This window comes from Ovis aries, chromosome 15, assembly GCF_016772045.2.
Source record: "Ovis aries strain OAR_USU_Benz2616 breed Rambouillet chromosome 15, ARS-UI_Ramb_v3.0, whole genome shotgun sequence".
NCBI lineage: Eukaryota > Metazoa > Chordata > Mammalia > Artiodactyla > Bovidae > Ovis > Ovis aries.
Genome location: NC_056068.1, coordinates 1,601,752 through 1,625,634, shown reverse-complemented (window position 1 = coordinate 1,625,634; position 23,883 = coordinate 1,601,752). Strand labels below are relative to the sequence as shown.

General features: G+C 37.6%; 1 protein-coding gene across 10 annotated transcripts in view; it reads left to right on the top strand.

Annotated features, from left to right (window-relative positions):
- GRIA4 (glutamate ionotropic receptor AMPA type subunit 4) overlaps positions 1 to 23,883 on the top strand; it is a 668,265-nt gene that overhangs the window by 540,826 nt on the left and 103,556 nt on the right. The window lies entirely within an intron of this gene.

The window sequence follows — 23,883 nt, the reverse complement described above, 5'->3', positions numbered from 1 at the left end:
GAAGTGGTGGGTATATCAACTAAATCCATGGTGGGAATCTTTCACAGTATATACATATATCAAATCATCACTGTACAATTTAAATATATTACAACTATATTTGAATTTATCCCTCAATAACAGATGAGAAAACTGATATAATAATAGTAAGAACTGATTCCAAAAATAAAAAGTCTTACTGGTTACTGGAGACTACAAATATTCCAGCAAGTTTCAAATTTTCTGTAGTCATAAAATTGAAAATCAAAGCAGAAAATATGAAGTACAATTCATACTTAACAAAAAGAGAAGAATGAAGCAAGGCAAAGATCAGTACACAGTGTTTAAAATTATGCCAGGAATTTACAAACATATTTATTTGTAACTGTAGTTGATTTACAATGTTGTGTTAATTTTGTGAGTTAAAGATGTGAGTTCAGCATAGTGATTTAGGTGTGGGGTTTTTTGCAGATTATATTCCACTATAAGTTATTACAAGTTATTGAATGTAATTACTTGTGCTATAAAGTAAATACTTGCTGCTTACATATTATATATATATAATATATACATATATATAATATATATATATATATATATAAATTTGTATCTATTTACCCCATTGTTGTTGTTTTGTCACTAGGTCTTGACCAATTCTTTTATGACTCCATGGCCTGTAGCCCTCAAAACTCATCCATCCATGGGATTTTCCAAGCAAGAATACTGGGGTGGGTTGCCACTTCCTCCTCTAGAGAATATTCCCTACCCAGGGATTGAACTGTTTGTGCTGTATGAGAGGTGGATTCTTTACCACTGAGCCACCAGGGAAGCCCCATTTATCCCATTATACCTAATTTAGTTCTTCCCCCTCCCTCTTCCCTTTGTCAGACCTAAGGTTTTTCCTATGTATGTGAATCCTTTCTATTTGTATTATTTTTTATTCATTTGTATTATTTTTTAGATCCCTCATATAAGTGATATCAGATAGTATTTGTCTTTGTCTGTCTATCGCTTCATGGGAAATAGATGGGGAAACAGTGGAAACAGTGTCAGACTTTATTTTGGGGGACTCCAAAATCACTGCAGATAGTGATTGCAGCTATGAAATTAAAAGACACTTACTCCTTGGAAGAAAAGTTATGACCAACGTAGATAGCATATTCAAAAGCAGAGACATTACTTTGCCGACTAAGGTCGTCTAGTCAAGGCTATGGTATCCCAGTGGTCATGTATGGATGTGAGAGTTGGACTATGAAGAAGGCTGAGCGCCGAAGAATTGATGCTTTTGAACTGTGGTGTTGGAGAAGACTCTTGAGAGTCCCTTGGACTGCAAGGAGATCCAACGAATCCATTCTGAAGGACATCAGCCCTGGGATTTCTTTAGAAGGAATGATGCTAAAGCTGAAGCTCCAGTACTTTGGACATCTCATGCGAAGAGCTGACTCATTGGAAAAGACTCTGATGCTGGGAGAGATTTGGGGCAGGAGGAGAAGAGGACGACCCAGGATGAGATGGCTGGATGGCATCACTGATTCAATGGACGTGAATCTGAGTGAACTCTGAGAGTTGGTGATGGACAGGGAGGCCTGGCATGCTGCGATTCATAGGGTCGCAAAGAGTAGGACACGACTGAGCACCTGAACTGAATTGAACTTATTTCACTAAGTATAATATTCTCTAGGGAGGTTCCCAAGTGGCTCAGTAGTAAAGAATTCACCTTCCAATGCAGGAGTCACAGGAGATGTGTTTGATCCCTGGATCTGAAAGATCCCCTAGAGGAGGAAATAGCAACCCATTCCAGTATACTTGCTGGGAAAACCCCATGGACAGATGAGTCTAGTGGGCAACAGTCTGTGGTTTCACAAAGAGCTGGACACCCCTCACTTACTTACTAAATATTACTTACTAAATATTTTCTAGGTACATCTGTGTTGCTGAACAGGGAGAGATAGATATAGATACATATCAAATATTTTAAGCCAGCTGTCAGTTGATGGACACATGGATGGCTTCCATCTCTTGACTATTGGAAAGAGTCTTCCATATAAACATTGGGATGCATGTAGCTTTTTGAATAGTTATCTTTTCTGGATATATGCCCAAAAGAGTGATTTCTATATCATATGATAGCTCTATTTTCAATTTTTCAAGGAATGTCTGTTTTCCATACTGGCTGCACCAATTTACATTCTCACCAACAGTGTCCAAACCCTCTCTAGTGATCATTATTTGTAGACTTGTCAATGGTAGCCATTCTGACTGATGTAAGGTGATCCTTCATTGTGATTTTGATTTGCATTTCTCTAATTAGTGATGTTGAGCATGTTTTCATGTACCTATTGGCCATCTGTATGTCTTCTTTGGAAAAAATGTCTATTTAGTTCTCCTGCCCATTTTTTTATTGGGTTCTTTATTTTTTTAGATATTAAGCTCATGAACTGTCTGTACATTTTGCATATTAACCCCTTGTCAGTTGCATCATTTGCAAATACTTTCTCCCATACCATAGGCTGTCTTTTCATATTGTTTATAGCTTCTTTGCTACACAAAAACCATTAAGTTGATGAGCTGCAATTTGTTTATATTTACTTTTAAATCTTTCTGCTTTGGGAAACTGACCAAAGAAAATATTTCTATGATTTATGTCAAAGAATATTTTGTCTATGTTCTCTTCTAGGAGTTTGTAGTGTCCTGTCTTTAAAGCATTTTGAATTTATTTTTGTATATAGTATAAGGGATTAAATTACATGTAGCTATTTAGTTTCTCCATCACTTTTTAAAATTACTTTTTAAAATTACTTTTTATTGGAGTGTAGTTGCTTTACAATGTTGCGTTAGTTTCTACTATACAGCAACATGAATCAGGCATACATATATATATATCCCCTTGCTTTTGGACTTCCTTCCCTTTCAGGTAACCACAGTGCACTAAGAAGAGTCCCCTGCATTATACAGTATGTTCTCATTAGTTGTCTATACATAGCATCAATAGTATATGTGTTTCAATCCCAATATCTCAATTGATCCCACCCTACATTTCCCTCTTGGTATTCATGTATTTATTCTCTAGTCTGTGTCTCTATTTCTGCTGGACAAACTATCATCTATACCATTTTTCTAGATTCCATGTATATGTAATAATAAATGTTTGTTTTTCCCTTTTTAACATACTTCAGTCTTTATGACACTCTCTAGGTAAATTTACATGTCTATAAATGACTTGAGTTCATTCCTTTTTATGACTAACATTCTATTGTATGTATATACTACATCTTTATCCATTCCATAGTTGATGGTCATTTAGGTTGCTTTCATGCTCTGGCTATTATAAATAGTGCTGCTATGAACATTGGGGTGAATGCTGCTTAGTCACTCAGTCGTATTCAGCTTTTTGTTACCCCATGGACTATATCCAGCCAGGCTCCTCTGTCCATGGGATTCTCCATGCAAGAATATGATCAAACCCTCATTTCCTGCATTTTAGGCAGATTCTTTACCCGATGAACCAATGGGGAAGTGAATATATATATATATATATATATATATATATATATTTTAATTATGGATTTCTTTGGTATATGCTCAGGAGTTGACTCACTGGGTCATATGGTAGTGCTATTTTTAGGTTTTTAAGAAACCTCCATACTGTTTTCCATAGTGGTTGTATCAATGTGCACTCCCACTGAGAGTGCATGTGGATCCCCTTTTCTCCACACCCTTTGAAGCATTTATTGTCTCTAGATTTTTTTGTTGACAGCCATTCTTGCCGTTGTGAGGTGATATCTGATTTTACTTTTGATTGTGTTTTTCTAATAGTTAGTGATACTAAACATCTTTTCATGTTTTGTGGGCAATCTGTTTGTCTTCTTTGGAGAAAAGTCTGTTTAAAACTTCTCCCCATTTTTTTATTATGCTTTTTTTGTATGAACTAAATAAATTGTATATTTTGGAGATTAATTGTCAGTTGCTTCATTTGCAAACATTTTCTCCCAGTCTGGGGCCTGGTTTATTTAAATTTTTATTTCTCTAGGAGATGGATTAAAAAAGATATTTCTGTGGTTTATATCAAAAGTATTCTGCCTGTTTTCCTCTAAGAGTTTTATAGACTCTGGCTTTACATTTAGGTCTTTAATGCAGTTTGAGTTTATTTTTGTGTATGGTCTTAAATAGTGTTCTGGTTTCATTCTTTCATATGTGGCTATACAGTTTTCCAAGAACCACTTATTGAAGAGGCTGTATTTGTTATATTGTATATCTTGATCTCCTTTGTCAAAGATGAGGTAACCATAGATGTGTGGGTTTATTTCTAGGCTTTCTATCCTGTTGCATTGATCTGTATGTCTGTTTTTGTGCCAGTACCATACTATCATGATGACTACATCTTGGTAGTATAGTTGGAAGCCAGGAAGTTTGATTCCTACAGCTTCAATTTTTTTTTTTTTCTCTCAAGATTGATTTGGCTAGTTGGGGTCTTTTGTACTTCCACACAGATTGAAAATTTTTTTTCTAGCTCTGGAAGAAATACCATGGGTTATTTGATAGGCATTTCATTGAATCTGTAGATTACATTGGGTAATATAGTCTATTTCACATTGTTGATTCTTCCAATTCAAGAGCATGATATATTTCTCAATCTGTTAATGTCACCTTTGATTTCTTCCATCAGGGTCCTATAGCTTTGTGGGTAGAGGTCTTCTGCCTTATTAGATAGGTTTATTTCTATGTGTTTTATCTTTTTGTTGCAGTGATAAATGGAATATTTTCCTTAAATTCACTTTCTAAGATTTTATTGTTAGTGTATAGGTATGTAAGACATTCCTGTGTATTAATTTACTAAACTCATTGATTAGCTTGAGTAGTTTTCTGGTGGCATCTTCTGGATTTTCTGTGTATAGCATCATACCATCTGTAAACAGTGAAAGTTTTACTTTGTATTTGCCAAATTTGATTCTTTTTATTTCTTTTTCTTCCTTAATTGCCATGGGAGGACTTCCACGATATATTGAATAACATTGGTGAAATTGTTCATCCTTGTCTTGTTCCTGAAGTTAGAGGAAATGTTGTCAGTTTTTCACCATCAAGAATATGTTCGCTATGGGTTTGTCATATATGATTTTTATTTTATTAAGGCAGATTCCCTCTATGCCCACTTTCTGGAGAGTTTTTAATCATCATCGGTGTTGAATTTTGTCGAAAGTTTATCTACATTTATTGAGATGATCCTATGGATTTTATTCTTCAGTTTGTTAGCATGGCATATCACATTGATTGATTTGTGTATATTGAAGAATCCTTGCATCCCTGAGATAAATCCCACTTAACCATGGTGTATGACTGTTTTTCTGAGTTGCTAGGTTTCATTTGTTACTATTTTGTTGAGATTTTTGGGTCTATATTTATCAGTGATATGCTTGTAATTTTCTTTCTTTCTTTTTCTTTTTTTTTTTTTTTTTTTGAGTGATACATTTGCCTGCTTTGGGTATCAGCCTGATGGTGACCTAATACAATGAGGTTAGGAGTGTTCCACCCTCTGGAATTTTTTGAAAAAGTTTGAGAAGGATAGGTGTTAGCTCTTCTCTAAATGTTTGTAGAATTTTCCTGTGAGGCCATTTGGTATTGGACTTTTGTTTGTTGAAAAATTTTTAATCACAGTTTTAATTTCATTGTTTGTAATTGGTCTGTTATTTCTTTGTATTTCTTCTTGGTCAGTCTTGGAAGCTTGTGCTTTTCTAAGAATTTATCCACTTCTTCCAGGTTGTCCATTTATTGGTGTATAGTTTCTCATTGTAGTCTCTTGTGACCTTTGTATCTCTGTAGAGTCTGTTCTAACTTCACTGTCATTTCTAATTTTATTGATTTGAGTCTTTTTTTCCTTGATTGTTCTGGTTAAAGGCCTATAAATTTTGTTTAACCTCTCAAAGAACCAATTTTTTTTAATCTTTGCTATAGTTTCTTCATTTCTATTTAATTTATTTTACCCCTGATCATTATGAGTTCTTTCCTTCTACCAATTTTAAGGGGGTTTTTTTGTTGTTGTTCTTCTTCTTCTTCTTCTTCTTTCTTTAGTTGCTGTAAGGTTAAGTTGTTTACTTGAGATTTTTCTTGATTCTTGAAGTAGGATTGTATTGCTATAAACTTCACTCTTAGAAGTGTTTTTGCTGCATTCCACAGGTTTTTTTAATGATCATGTCCTTGTTGTCATTTGTTTCTAGGTATTTTTTTTATTTCCTCTTTCATTTCTTCTTCAATCTCTTGGTATTTTAGTAGTGTATTATTTAGCCTCCATGTAGTTGCATTTTTGTTTTCATTTTTTTTCCCTGTAATTCATTTCTAATCTCATTGTGGTCAAAAAAATATGCTTATTATTATTTCAATTTTTGTAAATTTATCAAGGTTTGATTTGTGACCCTTGATGTAATCTATCCTAGAGAATGTTCCATGAGCACTTGAGAAGAAAGTGTATTCTGCCACTTTTGGGTGGAATGTCCTATAAATATAAGTCTATTTTACTGACAAAGGTCCATCTAGTCAAAGCTATGGTTTTTCCAGTAGTCATGTATGGATGAGAAACTTGGACCATAAAGAAAGCTGAGTGCGGAAGAATTGATGCTTTGAACTGTGGTGTTGGAGAAGACTCTTCAGAGTCCCTTGGACTGAAAGGAGATCAAACCAGTCGATCCTAAAGGAAATCAACCCAGAATGTTCATTGGAAGGACAGACACTGAAGTTCCAATATTTTAGCCACCTTATAAGAAAAGCAAATTCATTAGAAAAGACCCTGATGGGGAAAGATTAAAGGCAGGAAAAGAAGGGGACAAAAGAGGGCAAGATGGTTGGATGGTATCACAGACTCAATGGGAATGAGTTTGAGCAAGCTCCAGGAGTTGGTGATGGGCAGGGAAGTCTGGCGTGCTGCAGTCCATGGGGTGGCAAGGAGTCAGACACGATTGAGGGACTGAACACCAAAAACAATTTGCTGTTCCATTGATTTATATTTCTTTTTATTTTATGCCAATATCACATTATTTTGATTACTGAAGTTTTGAGTATAATCTCAAGTCTAGAGAGAAATATTATACCTCCAGCTTTAAGCTTTTTCCTCAGGAGTACTTTGGCAATTCTGTGTCTTTTGTAGTTCTATATAAATTACAGGATTCTTCGCTCTAGTTAAGTGAAAAATGTCATAGGCATTTTCATAGGAATTATATTGAATCTATAGATTGCTTTGGTTTGTATGGCCATTTTAGCAATATTGATACTTTTGATCTAAGAGTACAGGATATCATTCCATTTCTTGGAATCATTTTCAACTTCATTTATCAATGTTTTATAGTTTTCATTATAGAGATATTTCACATTCTTGATGAAATTTCTTCCTAGTTTTTTTAAGGTGATTTTAAATGGGATTGAATTTTTTTTTTAATTTCTCTCTGCTATACTATTGTTACCATAAAGAAATGAAATAGATATCTGTATAGTAAATTTGTTTCCTGCTCCCTTCTGGAATACTGTCACTCAGTCATGTCCGACTCTTTGAGACTCCATGGACTGCAGCATGCCAGGCCTCCCTGTTCATCACCAACTCCTAGCGTTTACTCAAACTCATGTCCATTAAGTTGGTGATGCCATCCAACCATGTCATCCTATGTCGTCCGCTATTCGTCCTGCCTTCTATCTTTCCAAGCATCAAGGTCTTTTCCAATGAGTCAGTTCTTTGCATCAGGTGGCCAAAGTATTGGAGTTTCAGCTTCAGCATCAGTCCTTCCAATGAATATTCAGGACAGATTTCCTTTAGGATGGACTGGATTGATCTCCTTGCAGTCCAAGGAACTCTCAAGAGACTTCTATAACACAACGGTTCAAAAACATCAATTCTTCTGTGCTCAGCTTTCTCTATGGTTCAACTCTCACATCCATACATGACTACTGGAAAATTCAGTGCTTTGACTAGATGGACCTTGTTGGCAAAGAAATGTCTATACTTTTTAATATGCTATCTAGGTTGGTCATAACTTTTCTTCCAAGGATCAAGAGTCTTTTAATTTCATGACTGCAGTCACCATCTGCAGTGATTTTGGAGCCTCAAAAAATAAAGACTGCCACTGTTTCCATTGCTTCCCCATCTATTTCCCATGAAGTGATGGGACCAAATGCCATGATCTTAGTTTTCTGAATGTTGAGCTTTAAGCCAACTTTTTCACTCTCCTCTTTCACTTTCATCAAGATGCTCTTTAGTTCTTCACTTTCTGCATAAGGGTAGTGTCATCTGCATATCTGAGGTTATTAATATTTCTCCTGGCAATCTTGATTTCAGCTTGTGCTTCATCCAGTCCCGCCTTTCTCATGATATACTCTGCATATGTTAAATAAGTAGAGTGACAATATACAGCCTTGAAGTAGTTCTTTTCCAATTTGGAACCAATCTGTTGTTTGATATCCAGTTCTAAGTGTTGCTTCTTGACCTGCATACAGATTTCTCAAGACGTAGGTCAGGTGGTCTGGTATCCCCATGTCTTGAAGAATTTTCCACAGTTTTTTGTGATCTACATAGTCAAAGGATTTGGTGTAATCAATAAAGCAAAGGTAGATGTTTTTCTAGAACTCTCTTGCTTATTAGATGATCCAACGGATGTTGGCAATTTGATTTCTGGTTCCTCTGCCTTTTCTAAATCCAGCTTAAACATCTCGAAGTTATCGGTTCACATACTGTTGAAGCCTCTCTTGGGGAATTTTGAGCAGTACTTTGCCAGCGTGTGAGATGATTGCAATTGTGCAATAGTTTGAATATTCTTTGGCATTGCCTTTCTTTGGGATTGGAATAAAAACTGTCCTTTTCCAATCCAGTAGGCACTACTGAGTTTTCCAAATTTGCTGGTATATTGAGTGCAACACTTTCACAGAATCATCGAATTACATCACCTCCATTAGTTTTGTTTGTAATGATGCTTCCTAAGGCCCACTTGACTTCACATTCCAGCATGTCTGGTTCTAGGTGAGTGATCACACCATCGTATGAGTATCTGGGTCATGAAGATATTTTTTATATAGTTCTTATGTGTATTTTGCCACCTCTTTTAATATTTTCTGTTTCTGTTAAGTTTATAATATTTCTGTTAAGTCCATACTATTGTTTTCCTCTATTTCTTTGCATTGATCACAGGAAGGCTTTCTTATCTTTCCTTGCTCTTCTTTGATACTGTGCATTCAAATGGGTATATCTTTCCTTTTCTCCATTGCCTTTCACTTCTCTTCTTTCCACAGCTATTTGTAAGGCCTACTCAGACAACTATTTTGCCTTTTTGCATTTCTTTTTCTTGAGTATGGTCTTCATCCCTGTCTCCTGTACAATGTCATGAACCTCCATCCATAGTTCTTCAGACACTTTATCAGATCTAATCCCTTGAATCTATTTATCACTTCCACTGTACAATCATAAGGAATTTTATTTAGGTCATACCTGAATGGTCTAGTGGTTTTCCCTACTTTCTTCAACTTAAGTCTGAATTTGGAAATAAGGAGTTCATTATCTGAGCCACAGTCAGCTCCCATTCTTGTTTTTGCTGACTATATAGAGCTTCTCCATCTTTGTCTGCAAACAATATAATCAATTTGATTTCTGTATTGATCATCTGGTGACGTCCATGTGTAGATCTCTTGTATTGTTGGAAGAGGGTGTTTGCTATTACCAGTGCATTGTCTTGGTAAAACTGATAGTTTTTGCTCTACTTCATTCTGTACTCCAAGGCCAAATATGCCTGTTACTCCAGGTATTTCTTGACTTCCTACTTTTGCATTTAGTCCCCTACAATGAAAATGACATCTTTGGGCGGCGGGGGGGGGCGGGGGGCTGTTAATTTAGAAAGTCCTGTAGGTCTTCATAGTACCATTCAACCTTGGCTTCTTCAGCATTACTGGTTGGGGTATGGACTTGGATTACTGTGGTATTGAATGGTTTGCCTTGGAAACGAACAGAGGTCATTCTGTCATTTTTGAGATTGCATCCAAGTACTGCATTTCAGACTCTTGTTGACTATGATGACTGATCCATTTCTTCTAAGGGATTCTTGACCACAGTAATAGATATAATGGTCATCTGAGTTAAATTCACCCATTCCAATCCATTTTAGTTCACTGATTTCTAAAATGTCAATGCCATCTCCAATTTGCCTTGATTTATGGACCTAACATTCTAGGTTCCTATGCAATATTGTTCTTTACAGCATCTGACTTTCCTTCCATCACCAGTCATATCCACAACTTGGTGTTGTTGTTTTGATTCTGTCTCTTCACTCTTCCTGAGTTATCTTTCCACTGATCTCCAGTAACATATTGGGTACCTACCAACCTGGAGAGTGTCCTCTCCAGTGTCCTCTCTTTTTTCCATTCCATACTCTTCATGGGGTTCTCAAGGCAAGAATACTAAAGTGGTTTGTCATTCGCTTCTCCAGTGGACCATGTTTGGTCAGAACTCTCCATCATGACCTGTCTTTGGTGGCCCTACACAGCATGGCTCCTAGTTTCATTGAGTTAGGCAAGGCTGTGGTCCATGTGATTAGTTTGGTTAGTGTTCTGTAATTGTAGTTTTCAGTCTATCTGCCATCTGATGTAGAAGGATTCTTATCCTTAAGAAGCTTATGGAAGCTTCTTGATGGGAGAGACTGACTGAGGGGTAACCGGGTCTTGTTCTGGTGGGTGGGGCTATGCTCAGTAAATCTTTAATCCAATTTTCTGTTGATGGGTGGAACTGTGTTCCCTTCCTGTTAAACTATGCCAAACTATGGTGGAGGTAATGAAGATAATGGCGACCTTCTTCAAAAGGTTCCATGCACACACTGCTACACTCAGTGCCCCCAACCCTGCAATAGGCCTCCACCAGAGACTCCTGAACACTCACGAGCAAGTCTGGGTGAGTCTCTTGTGGTGTCACTGCTCCTTTCTCCTGGGTCCTGGTGCCCACATCATAGTTCTCTATAAAGTATTATTTTATCTGCAAATAGTGACAATTTTAACCTCTTCCCTTCCAATTTGAGTATCCAATTATTTTTCTCTCTTGTATGATTAGTGTGACTAAGACTTCCAATATAATGTTGAATAGAAGTGGTGAGCGGAGAAGGCAATGGCACCGCACTCCAGTACTTTTGCCTGGAAAATCCCATGGATGGAAGAGCCTGGTGGGCTACAGTCCATGGGGTCACTAAGAGTTGGATGCGACTGAGCGACTTCACTTTCACTTTTCACTTTCATGCATTGGAGAAGGAAATGGCAACCCACTACAGTGTTCTTGCCTTGAGAATCCCAGGGACAGGGGAGCCTGGTGGGCTGCCATCTATGGGAACGCACAGAGTCGGACACGACTGAAGCAACTTAGAATTGGTGAGAGTGGGCACCCTTTTCTTCTTATTATTTTTTTACTTTACAATATTGATTTTGGGGGAAGGCTTTTAGCATTTCAGTGTTGAGAATTATATTGGCTGTGGGCTTATTACATAAACAGCCTTTCATATTGAGATACATTCCCTGTATACCTATTGTGATAACAGGTTTTATCATGAGTAGATGTTTAATTTTGTCAAATGCTTTTTCTGCCTCTTTTTGGATGATTATGTGTTCTTTCATTTTATTGATGTGATACATCACATTGATTGATTTGCATCTGGTGAACCATCCTTGTTGCCCTAGAATGAATCCAAATTGGTTTTGGTATATGATCTTTTTTATGTGTTATTGGGCTCAGTTTCCTAACATTTTATTGAGGATTTTTTGCTTCAATACTCATCTAAGATATTGACCTTTAATTTTCTATTTTGGTAGTGCATTTGTCTGATTTGGGTATCAGGCTGATAGTGGCTTCATAGAGTGACATTAAGAAGAGTGTCCCCTCATATTGTTTTTGGAATAGTTTGAGAAACATAGGAATTAGCTCTTCTTTACATGTTTGGTAGAATTCCCTCTGAAGGTCTTTGTTCCTGAACTTTTGCTTAGAGGGAGGTTTTTTTTGTTTTGTTTTGTTTTGTTTTAATTACAGATTCAATTTCACTTCTACTAATCAGCCTGCTCAAATTATCTATTTATTCTTGATTTATTCTTGGCAGGCTATATGTTTCTAGAAATATCCATTTCTTCCTGGTTGCCCAATTTCTTGACAGATAACTGTTCATAATATTCGCTTATGGTTTTTTGTTTTTATTTTTTTGTACTTTCTGTGGTATTTTTATTTTTCCTCTTTAGTTTTTTGCTTTGTTGATTTGGTTTTTCTTCTTGGTTATCCTGACTAAAAGTTTTCAATTTTGTTTATGCTTTCAAAAAAAATGATTTTCCTTATCTTCTCTGATGCTTTTTTTTTTCAATTTATTGACTCTGCACTTTATTATCTCCTTCCTTCTGCTGACTTTGGGTTTTGCTTGTTCTTTTTTTCCAGTTCTTTAGTGGATAGGTTAGTTTGGTCATTTGGGATTCTTCTTGTTTCTGAATGAAGGTCTGTGTCACCACAGAGATTTGATAAAGTCGTGCATTCATTTTCATTTGGATTGACATATTTTCCTTCTTTGATGTCATCATTGACCTATTGGTTTTTAACTAGCATATTATTTAGTCTCCACTTTTTAATCCTTTTCTTATTTTTCCTTCTGTAGTTGATTTCTACTTTTGTACCATGGTGATCAGAAAAGACACTTGAAATAATTTCTATGCTCTTAACTTTAACGAGGTTTGTTTTGTGACCCAGTATGTGGTCCATCCTAGAAAAGTTTCCATGTACACTAGAAAATAATTTTTATTCTTGTTTTTTCTTTTTTTTTAATGTAGTGTCCTGTACAATGAATTCATTGTGCAATCTATAACTTCTATTCCATTTTTTACTTTCTGTCTTGTTGATGTATGTGGAGTGTTAAAGTCTCCTACTAATAAATAAGTCTTCTACATTTCTCTATTTGTGTCTGCTAGTATTCGATTTGTATATTTAACTGTCCCTATATTGGGTACGTATGTGTAAAAAGGTGTAACTTCCTCTTCCTGTAATGATCTCTCCTTTGTTATGTAATGCCCTTTTGTCTTTCTTTATGGTCTTTGTTTTAAAGTCTATTTTATCTGATGTGAAAATGGTGCACTCACTTCTTGTTATTCCCATATGCATGAAATATTTTCTCTATCCATTTAGTCTGTGTTTGTCTTACGTGCTGAAATGAGTCTCTTGTAGGCAACATATTGCAAGTTCTTAGCTTTTTTTTTTTTAATAATCAATCTGCCATCCTATAGTTTTTATCAGAGCTTGTTGTTAACTAAAATTTAAAGTAACTATTGATATGTATGTACTAATTACCATTTTAATACTTGTTTTACAGTTTTGAGGGTAGCTCTTTTTTGTTCACTTGTTCTTTTAGTTTTTCCTTTTCACATTTGATGATTTTTTGTTTTTTGTAAAACCATGCTTTTCATTTATAGCTACCATAGAGTTCAAATATGCTGACCCAAGATATTTATTTGATTCAAACTGAAGTAATTCAAGTTCAAATGTATTCTCAAAGCTCTGTATTTATATACTCCTCTCACCCACATTTTGTGATTTCAGTGTCCTATTTTATATCTTCATGCTTATCATTTTACACTGTATTGTAGTTGCAATTATTTTTACAACATTTTTATTGTTTTTCAATCTATGTACTAGTTAAGTGTAAAGAAGGAAATGCCAACCCACTCCAGTATTCTTGCCTGGAAAATCCCATAGAAATAAGAGCCTGGTGGGCTACAGTCCATGGAGTCACAAAGAGTCAGACATGACTGAGTGACTAACACACAAACATACTAGTTAAGTGATCTTCAATCCTTTCTTATATTTGTCTTCCCGTTTTCTGAAAGAATCTTGCTTCTTTTCCATTTAGAGAAGAGCTATCAATATTACTTTTAAAGTAGAAATAATATTTCTGAATTATTTTAGTTTTCATTTATCTAAGAAACTATTTTTCTTCTATTCTAAATTACAATCTTGCTTATTAGAGGATTCTACACTGCAGACCTTTCCTGTTTACAATTTTGATCTAATCATGCCACCCTATTCTGGCCTGGAAGGTTTCTGCAGAGAAACCAGCTGATAGTCTTATAGGGATACCTTATAAATGACTCTGTTTTGCTTTTGCTGCCTTTAGAATCCTGTCTAACATTTCCCATTTTAATTGTGACCTGTCTTTTGGTGCACTCAGCTTGAGTTCATTTTGTTCTGGACTCTCTGTGCTTCCTATGCCTGTATATCTGTTTTCTACATTAGATTTGTTTTCAGCCATCAGTTCAGTTCAGTTCAGTCATTCAGTCATGTCCAACTCTTTGCGACCCCATAAATTGCAGCACGCCAGGCCTCCCTGTATATCACCATCTCCCGGAGTTCACTCAGACTCACGTCCATCGAGTCAGTGATGCCATCCAGACATCTCATCCCCGGTCGTCCCTTTCTCCTCCTGCCCCCAATCCCTTCCAGCATCAGAGTCTTTTCCAATGAGTCAACTCTTCGCATGAGGTGGCCAAAGTACTGGAGTTTCAGCTTTAGCATCATTCCTTCCAAAGAAATCCCAGGGTTGATCTCCTTCAGAATGGATTGGTTGGATCTCCTTGCAGTCCAAGGGACTCTCAAGAGTCTTCTCCAACACCACACTTCAAAACCATCAATTCTTCAGTGCTCAGCCTTCTTCACAGTCCAACTCTTACATGCATACATGACCACTGGGAAAACCATAGCCTTGACTAGATGGACCTTAGTAAGCAAAGTAATGTCTCTGCTTTTGAATATACTATCTAGGTTGGTCATAACTTTTCTCCCAAGGAGTAAGTGTCTTTTAATTTCATGGCTGTAGTCACCATCTGCAGTGATTTTGGCGCCCAGAAAAATACAGTCTGACACTGTTTCCACTGTTTCCCCATTTCCCATGAAGTGATGGGACCAATGCCATGATCTTTGTTTTCTGAATGTTGAGCTTTAAGCCAACTTTTTCACTCTCCTCTTTCATTTTCTTCAAGAGGCTTTTTAGCTTCTCTTCACTCTCTGCCATAAGGGTGGTGTCACCTGCAATTCTGAGGTTATTGATATTTCTCCCGGCAATCTTAATTCTAGCTTGTGCTTCTTCCAGTCCAGCGTTTCTTATGATGTACTACGCACAGAAGTTAAATAAGCAGGGTGACAATATACAGCCTTGATGTACTCCTTTTCCTATTTGGAACCAGTCTGTTGTTCTATGTCCAGTTCTAACTGTTGCTTCCTGACCTGCATACAGATTTTTCAAGAGGCAAGTCATTCTGGTCTGGTATTCTCATCTCTTTCAGAATTTTCAACAGTTTATTGTGATCCACACAGTCAAAGGCTTGGACATAATCAATAAAGCAGAAATAGATGTTTTTCTGGAACTCTCTTGCTTTTTCAATGATCCAGCGGATGTTGGCAATTTGATCTCTGGTCCCTCTGCCTGTTCTAAAACCAGCTTGAACATCAGGAAGTTCACGGTTCACGTATTGCTGAAGCCTGGCTTCGAGAATTTTGAGCATTACTCTACTAGCGTGTTAGATGAGTGCAATTGTGCGGTAGTTTGAGCATTCTTTGGCATCGCCTTTCTTTGGGATTGGAATGAAAACTGACCTTTTCCAGTCCTGTGGCCGCTGCTGAGTATTCCAAATTTGCTGGCATATGGAGTGCAGCACTTTCACAGCATCATCTTTCAGGATTTGAAACAGCTCCACTGGAATTCCATCACCTCCACTAGCTTTGTTTGTAGTGATGCTTTCTAAGGCCCTCTTGACTTCACATTCCAGGATGTCTGGCTCTAGATGAGTGATCACACTATTGTGATTATCTGGGTCGTGAAATTTTTTCTACAGTTCTTTTGTGTATTCTTGCCACCTCTTCTTAATATCTTCTGCTTCTGTTAGGTCCATACCATTCTTGTCCTTGATCGAGCCCATCTTTGCATGAAATGTTCCCTAGGTTTCTCAAATTTTCTTGAAGAGATCTCTAGTCTTTCCCATTCTGTTGTTTTCCTCTATTTCTTTGCATTGATCGCTGAAGAAGGCTTTCTTATCTCTTCTTGCTATTCTTTGGAACTCTGCATTCCGATGCTTATATCTTTCTTTTTCTCCTTTGCTTTTCACCTCTTTTCTTTTCACAGTTATTTGTAAGGCCTCCATAGACAGCCATTTTGCTTTTTTGCATTTCTTTTCTATGGGGATGGTCTTGACCCCTGTCTCCTGTACAATGTCACGAACCTCATTCCATAGTTCATTAGGCACTCTATCTATCAGATCTAGGCTCTTAAACCTATTTCTCACTTCCACTTTATAATCATAAGGGATTTGATTTAGGTCAGACCTGAATGGTCTAGCGGTTTTCCCTACTTTCTTCAATTTAAGTCTGAATTTGGTAATAAGGAGTTCATGATCTGAGCCACAGTCAGCTCCCAGTCTTGTTTTTGTTGACTGTATAGAGCTTCTCCATCTTTGGCTGCAAAAAATATAATCAATCTGATTTCAGTGTTGGCCATCTGGTGATGTCCATGTGTAGAGTCTTCTCTTGTGTTGTTGGAAGAGGGGTTTGCTATGACCAGTGCATTTTCTTGGCAAAACTCTATTAATCTTTGCCCTGCTTCATTCTGCATTCCAAGGCCAAATTTGCCTGTTACTCCAGGTGTTTCTTGACTTCCTACTTTTGCATTCCAGTCCCCTATAATGAAAAGGACATCTTTTTTGGGTGTTAGTTCTAAAATGTCTTGTAGGTCTTCATAGAACCGTTCAACTTCAGCTTCCTCAGAGTTACTGGTTGGGGCATAGACTTGGATATCTGTGATATTGAATGGTTTGCCTTGGAGATGAACAGAGATCATTCTGTCGTTTTGAGATGGCATCCAAGTACTGCATTTCGGACTCTTTTGTTGACCATGATGGCTACTCCATTTCTTCTGAGGGATTCCTGCCCGCAGTAGTAGATACAATGGTCATCTGAGTTAAACTCACCCATTCCAGTCCATTTTAGTTCCCTGATTCCTAGAATGTCGACGTTCACCCTTGCCATCACTTGTTTGACCACTTCCAATTTGCCTTGATTCAAGGACCTTACATTCCAGGTTCCTATGCAATATTGCTCTTTACAGCATTGGACCTTGCTTCTATCACCAGTCACATCCACAGCTGGGTATTATTTTTGCTTTGGCTCCATCCTTTCATTCTTTTTGGAGTTATTTCTCCACTGATCTCCAGTAGCATATTGGGCACCTAATGATCTGGGAGTTTTCTTTCAGTATCCTATCATTTTGCCTTTTCATACTGTTCATGGGGTTCTCAAGGCAAGAATACTGAAGTAGTTTGTCATTCCCTTCTCCAGTCGACCACATTCTGTCAGACCTCTCCACCATGACCTGCCCATCTTGGGTCGCCCCGTGGGCATGGCTTAGTTTCACTGAGTTAGACAAGGCTGTGGTCCTAGTGTGATTTGATTGACTAGTTTTCTGTGAGTATGGTTTCAGTGTGTCTGCTCTCTGATGCCCTCTTGCAACACCTACCATCTTACTTGGGTTTCTCTTACCTTGCACTTGGGGTATCTCTTCACGGCTGCTCCAGCAAAGCACAGCTGCTGCTCCTTACCTTGGATGAGGGGTATCTCCTCACCGCCACCCTTCCTCACCTTCAACGTTGGATAGCTCCTCTAGGCCCTCCTGTGCCCGCGCAGCCACCACTCCTTGGATGTTTTGTGGCTCCTCCCGGCCGTCACCCCGGCCTTGGAAGCGGGGTAGCTCCTCTGGGCCATCTGCCCCGACCTCGGATGTGGGGTAGCTCCTCCCGGCCGTCGCCCCTGACCTCGGATGCAGGGTAGCTCCTCTCGGCCATTCCTGTGCCGTCGCAGCCTGGCCATCTCGGCAGTTGCCCCTGTCCTCGGATGTGGGGTAACTCCTCTTGGCCACTGCCCTTCGGACATGGGGTCCTCCCGGCTTCTGCCCCTGCCTCGGACGTGGGGCAGAAGCTCCTCTCGGCCTGCGCTTAGTGCTCCAGTTGGTTATAATTTCTTCAAATACTTTTTTGATCCCCCCCTTCTCTTTTGGGAGCCCCTATATTATCCCATAGATCTCATGTGTTACTTCCTTTTCTTACTTTTCTTCCACTTATCTTTTTGTCTGCTGTTCTGATTGGTTGATTTACATTCTTCCATCTTCCAGATCACTTATTCCTTCTTATGTTGAATTTAATCACCTATTCATTGCTTTTAGATTTCTTTTTATCTCAACAATTGAATTATCTATCTTTTATTATTTCATCTTTATAGTTTTAGTTTCTTTTTTACTGCATTTTTATAGGGAATATTTCTTAAATCAGTTATACTTTTATTACCAACTTTTGGAACATGGATCCTCATTTATATTGGAGATTGTTGTGAGGTACAGCTACCAGTGCTAGGCTCTGTCTGTCTTGATTGATTACAAGCTAGCTGGCAGTCATGCCTTACAAGTATTAATATAATCTAGGCTTCTCTAGTCTCTTTACTATCCCAGCAGTTTTCCCAGCAGGCAAATTTCTTGTCTCCTCCTCACAAGACTGCACTACTGGGATGCCCAGACTGTGGCTTGATCTGCTCACTCCCCAGAGTTAGCATTGCCTGTATAGACCTTCTCTTTTTGACAGATCTTTCCCAGAACCTCATTTCCTTATCTGAAGCTTATTTTAAAAAAAAACTATCTACTTTTATAGAGACATTTCTTGCAATTTTGGTTGTACAGTAGTTCTGTCAGCTTCTAGTTAGTTTTCCGTGAGAAAAGCTTCACATATAGATACATTTTTAATGTGTTTGTGGTGGAAGGTTAACTCCATGTCTCCTACTCTCCCAGTTTGATCTTACTCTCTTATAAGCATATTTTTTGTATAAGTCAAAAGCCTCTCATATTTAAACTAAATTGACTCTCTGAAGCAGCTAAATTTTAAATATGGATATTCTTTGGATTCTTTATGAATGATATTTCTCTAAAATAAGAGACAGAATAAGTAATGACACAGATATATTGGCTTTTTAATTGCTATCAAGTTATTTTTCTAGAATATAGAAGGTAGATCTTGTGTACTTAAAGTAATATTCAATTTCATTATGGGTAAGAATGCAAGTAGTTTGTAAATGCTTCTCAACATTATTTTATTTTGACTTTTTATTACATATAAGATGAATTTATCTTCTTTGCCTAGTGACAATTGCATCTCATTCATCCTTCTATCCTGATGAAGTGGGAATAAATTGGTATTTTCCCTGTCTCACTGATTCTCTTACACAGCTACTACACTTTACTAAGATCCCACCTCCAATCAAGCCAAAATAAATGGGAATCTCTTCCCTTTTATTACTCAAACCTTACCCTTCTAAATATCCAAAGAGACCAACAATGAGTTTATACCATCTAAACAGTATGAGCTGTGCCTGATATCTAAATGGATGGGCATCTCTTTTTAGAAAATTGAAGTGTAATTTACTTCAATATTGTTTTAAATATACAACACACTGCTTTAATATTTTGAGGTTGTATTCCATTTAAGGTTAACGTTCTCAGAAATTCTACAATTATCCCCATGTCCTTTCACTAAATTATTTTCTGTTTGCACTGGCCTAGTCAGTGTCTGATGTTTACAAATGAGAGCCCTGATGGGTTCACCTGCCCTGGACAGTGCATGCAGCTCCTATCTTCCTGCCCACTGGAGAGCAGAGAAATCACATCCACTGCCACTCTCAGTCTTCCATGTGACCTGTCACCATTGGGATGGCAGATTGACCATCCACTTCTTCCTCAAAGTCTTCCTTTGTGTTTCATGGAACTCGCCACCAGAGAAATCATTGGTAACTCTCAGTTCTTAAAATTCCTCTTACCTCCCCAGGGCTTCCTTTGTGGCTCAGCTATTAAAGAATTTGCTTGCAATGCAGAAGACTTGGGTTTGATCCCTGGGTTGGGAAGATCCCTTGGAGAAGGGAAAGGCTACTGACTCCAGTATTCTAGCCTGGAGAATTCCAAGACCAGTATAGTCCACAGGGTCCAGTATAGTCCAAGGACTGTATACTCCATGGGGTCACAAAGAGTCAAGCACAACTGAGTGACTTTCACTCACTCACTCAAGGTTATAGAATATTAGCTATGTCCATTGTGTTTGTGGCTTATTTATATTACATATATTAATTTGTACATACTACCACTTACCCCTAACTTGCCCTTCCCCATTTTCCTTTCACCCCTTGTCACTCCCAGCTTCTCTATATCTGTGAATCTGTTTCTCTTTTGTTACAATAATTCATATATTTTTTAGATTACAGATAAAACATACATCATGCAACATTTATATTTCTCTGTCTGACTTATTTTACTAAGCATAACACCCTCCATATCCATGTATGGTGCTGCAAATGGCAAATTTTCATTATTTTATGGAAAAGCAAAATCTATTGTTTATAGCACATCTTTTTTAATCCACATACATTGATGGACACTTTGGTTGCTTCCCTATATTGGCTACTTTAAATAATGTTACTATAAACACTGGAATACCCATATATTTTTAAATTAGTGTTTGTTTGTTTGTTTTTCTGGATATATACCCAGACATGGGAGAAGGGAATGGCAAACTGCTTCAGTAATGTTGCCTGAAGAACCCCATGAACAGTACGAAAAGGCAGAAAGATACAAGGATGATGAGCCCCTCAGGTAATTAGGTGGTCAATAAGCTACTGGGGAAGAGTGTAAAAATAACTCCAGAAAGAATGAAAAGGCTGGACCAGAGCAGAAAAGATGACCAGTTGTGGATGTATCTGGTGGTATATATCAAATCTGATGCTATAAAGAACAATATTGCATAGGAAACTAGCATGTTAGGTCCATGAATAAATGTAAATTGGATGTGGTCAAGCAGGACATGGCAACATTCAGTCGACATTTTAGGATGGTTCTATGAAGAATTGCAAGACCTTCTAGAACTAACAACAAAAAAAGATGTCCTTTTCATCATAGGGTATTAGAGTGCAAAAGGAGGAAGTCAGGAGATACCTGGAGTAACAGGCAACTTTGGCTCTAGAATACAAAATGAAGAAGGGAAAAGGCTAACAGAGTTTTTCCAAGAGAGTACACTGATTATAGAAAGCACTCTCTTACATAAACACAAGAGACAACTCTATACATGGACATCACCAGACGGTAAACACCAAAATCAGAATGATTATATTCTTTACAGACAAAGATGGACAAGCTCTATATGGCCAGCAAAAACAAGACCTAGAGCTGGCTGTGGCTCAGATCATGAGCTCCTTACTGCAAAATTCATGTTTAAATTGAAGAAAGTAGGGAAAACCAGTAGGCCAATCAGCTATGACCTAAATCAACCCCCTTAGGATTATACAGTAGAGGTAAAAAATAGATTCAAGGAATTAGATCTGGTAGACAAAGTGCCTGAAGAACTATGGATGAAGGTTCATAGCATTGTACAGTAAGCAGTGATCAAAATTATACCTAAGGAAAAGCAGTGCAAGAAGGAAAGGTGGTTATCTGACGAGACCTTACAAATAACTGAGGAAAGAAGAGAAGTGGAAGGCAAAGAGGAAAGGGAAAGATATACCCAACTAAATGCAGAGTTCCAGAGAATAGCAAGGAGAGATAAGAAGCTTTCTTAAATGATCAATCAAAATAAATAGAAGAAAAAAAAATATAATGAGTAAGACAACAATTCTCTTCAAGAAAATTGGAGGTATCTAGGGAAATGTCATCCAAGGATGGGCACGATAAAGGACAAAAATGCTAATGACCTAACAGAAGCAGAAGATATAGTGGCAAGAAAACACAGAAGAATTTACAAAAAAAAAAAAAAAAAAGATATTAAAGACCCAAATATCCTTGATGGTTTGTTCACTCACCTAGAATCAGACATCCTGGAGTGTGTAGTCAAATGACTTTAGGAAGCATTACTAGGGAAAATGCTAGCGGAGGTGATAGAATTCACCTGAGCTATTTAAAATCCTAAAACATGATGCTTTAAAGTGTTGCACTCAATATGTCAGCAAATTTGGAAAACTCCCACAGGACTGGAAAAAAACAGTTTCCTTTCCAATCCCAAGGAAGGATAATGCCAGCGAATGCCCAAACTACCACAGAACTGTGCTCATTTCACACGCTAGCAAGGGAATGCTCAAAATCCATCAAGCTATGCTTCAGCAGTATGTGAACTGAGAACTTCTAGATATACAAGCTGGGTTTAGAAAAGACAGAGGAACCGGAGATCAAATTGCCAAGATTCATTGGATCATAGAGAAAGCAAAGGAATTCAAGAACAACATCTATTTGTGCTTCACTGACTACACTAAAGAATTTGACTGTGTGGATCACAACAAACTGTGAAAAATTCTTAAAGAACTAGAACTAGCAGACCACCTTACTTGTCTCCTGAGAAACATGTATGCAAATCGAGAAGCAACAGGATGTGAATCTAGAAGCAACAGTTAGAACTAGACATGGAACAATGTACTGGTTGCAAATAGGGAAAGGAGTATATCAAGGCTATATATTGTCACCCTACTTATTTAACTTCTATGCAGAGTACATTGTGAGGAATGTCAGGCTGGAGGAATCACAAGCTGGAATCACGATTGCTGGGAGAATATCAACAACCACAGGTATGCAGATGGTACCACTCTAATGGCAGGAAATGAGGAGGAACTGAAGAGTCTCTGAATGAGAGTGAAAGAGAAGAGCAAAAAAGCTGACTCGAAACTCAGCATTCAAAAAATTAAGATGATGGCATCCAGTCCTATCACTTTACAGCCAAAAGAAGGGAGAAATGTGGAAGCAGTGACAGATTTTCTGTTCTTGGGTTCCAAAATCACTGTGGAAGGTGACTGCAGCCATGAAATTTAAAGATGCTTGTTGTTTAGAAGGAAAGCTATGACACACCAAGATAGCACATTAAGTAACAGCCAATAAATGTCTGTATAGTCTATGGGTTTTCCAGTAGTCACGTGTGGGTGTGAGAGTTTGACCATAAATAAGTCTGAGCACCAAAGAATTGATACTTTCGAATTGTGCTGGAGAAGAATCTCTATGCAGGTCAAGAAGCAACAGTTAGAACTGGACTTGAAAAGACAGACTTGTTCCAAATGGGGAAGGGAGTATGTCAAGGCTGTATATTGCCACCCTGCTTATTTAAATTCTATGCAGAATACATCATGTGAAATACTGGGCTGGTTGAAGCAGAAGATAGAATCAAGATTGCTGGGAGAAATAGAAATAACCTCAGATACATAGATGACATCACCTTTATGGCAGAAAGTGAAGAACTAAAGAGCTTCTTGATGAAAGTGAAAGGGGAGAGTGAAAACGTTGTCAAAAGATCAACATTCAAAATATTAAGATTCATGGCATCCAGTCCCATCACTTCATGGCTAATAGATGGGGAAACAAAGGAAACAGTGACAGACTTTATTTTCTTGCACTCCAAAATCACTGTAGATGGTTGACTGCAGCCATGAAATTAAAAGATGCTTGCTCTTGGAAGAAAAGCTATGACAGCATATTAACAGAATATTAAACACATATTAACAGCACAACAATAGCATATTAAAAAGCAGAGACATTACTTTGCCAACAGAGATCCATCTAGTTAAAGCTATGGTTTTCCAGTATTCACATATGGATGTGAGAGTTAGACCATAGAGAAGGCTGAGCACAGAAGAATTTATGGTTTGTACTGTGGTGTTGGAGAAGACTCTTGAGAGTTCCTTGGACTGCAAGATCAATCGTAAAGGAATTTGGTCCTGAATATTCGTTGGAAGGATGGATGCTGAAGCTGAAACTCCAGTTCTTTGGCCACCTAATGTGAAGAACTGACTCATTTGAAAAGACACTGATGCTGGGAAAGATTAAAGGCGGGAAG